Genomic DNA, 1,901 nt, shown 5'->3' on the forward strand with positions numbered 1-1,901 from the left:
TTTAAATCAAGTTTTCAAGATCATTGATTTAGTGCATTTTTTTAGTATTTGTAATTACACGCAATGTTTTATATGTTGCATTTTTTGTAATACATCTATCATAAGCATTTCCATGCTACTGTGTAATCTCTGCCATCATCATTTTAAGAGAGCAGAATTCTACTGAGTTTTATAATTTGCATTTCCATTCTGTATTGCTGCATATACAAGCCATTTAGAATTTTTTTCTATCTTTAAGACTGGTTCTTTTTTTAGAATGTGAGTTTACTAACGTTACAATTTTTAAGGCAATTTATGAGCATTGGCAAACTGTTGTCCTAATTGAAGTTTGAATTGGACTGTTAAAAAATATTTACAGGAGAAAAAAATTTATTTTACCCAAAATTAGCTTTGGAGACTATATTTGTTTTTTGTTTTTTTAAATAGCTAATTCAATAAGTAAAATAATTTCATTGTTGCTTTGGTGTATATATACTTCTGAGTTGTGGGTCCAAGTGATTTTTTCATTAATGTTAGATGTAGCATTTCCTTTGCCTTATTCAGAAAAATGTTTTGGCTTATGTTAAAAGATTAGGGAAAAAATTTAATTGACAAAAGGTAAGACAACATAAGCAAATAGTACATTAGGAACACATTGACAACAATAAAAAGTGAAGAACTGTATCACACTAGTTGTAAAATAAGTGCACATAAGAATGATGAGATTCTGATGTCACCTATTTGTCTGTTTGCTACAAATCTGAACCCAACCTTTTAATTTCTGCAAATTTTTTGTACACGTAAAAATTCTTATGTCTATAGAATTAAATTTTTATTCATCTCCTCTTGATTGTTTTTATATGTTTGGTTTATTAGAAAATTAAGCCACTCTCACAACATGTTTCAATATTCAGATAAGTTCCCCATGACTTTATTTATCAATATTTAATTTTTAATTCATCAAGAATGTATTATGCTTCATGGGAGGAACTGAGGATATACATACATTAGACCTCAGCCCCTGCCTACTCCCAACGCACGGACCTCCAGTTGTGATTCTGGCCACTCTGGAACGATTCTTCCATTATTCCTTGATTGGCGACGCTTCCTTTCTGGTGTTAAGCAAAAACCAGTTGCTATGAATTGATTCTGATCCTTGGCAATCACATGTGCGTCCGTATTCTATAGGATTTTGAATGGTTTATCATTCAAAAGTATATAACCAGGACTTTTTGTGAAGTGTGAATTCAAGCCTCAAAATTTAGATTAGTAGCCAAGTGTTTAATAATTTGCAGCACTCAGAGAATGCCTCTTTCCTTCTATATGCAATATAGTTTCTTATCAGCCATTTATTCTGCTCTAATTGTGTGTGCACATCTATCTGTAGACAAGAAAGTCAGGATTTTAATTACTATCCTTATTCAAAAGTATTTTTACCTGTTTTTTAAATGATATATTCTAAATACTTCTTTCAATATTCAAAATAGATTCCATTACATGTGTTTATTCTAAATGTTATTCCTATTGATCACACTAATGAATAGAATGATTACTTGTAACAAATTTGTATTTTGACAATATTGAGAAATGTTAAGAAAAACTAATGAGGCTATATTTATCCTTAAGTAAAACAAAAAATACATTTTGAAAGTCTAATCCATATGTATCACTTACTTTTGTTTCATTGGAATAATATGTTTGCTTTTAAAATGGGAATTCATAAGTGTATTATATACAATTAGAATTGATGTTTGTTTAGGTACCTTTTACTCTTCCAATTTGCTGAACTCTATGAACTCTATTTTTCAATTGATTACTTTTCTAGACTTGTAATTCTATCTTCTGCAGCTAACAACAATGTGTCCTTTTTCTTTCTATTATGGTCTTGCTTACTTTTGGCTCATAAATTCTAACATTGATCA

The sequence above is a fragment of the Echinops telfairi genome, unplaced genomic scaffold (assembly GCF_000313985.2).
Source record: "Echinops telfairi isolate 266 unplaced genomic scaffold, ASM31398v2 ScPeMD7_11;HRSCAF=52, whole genome shotgun sequence".
Lineage (NCBI taxonomy): Eukaryota > Metazoa > Chordata > Mammalia > Afrosoricida > Tenrecidae > Echinops > Echinops telfairi.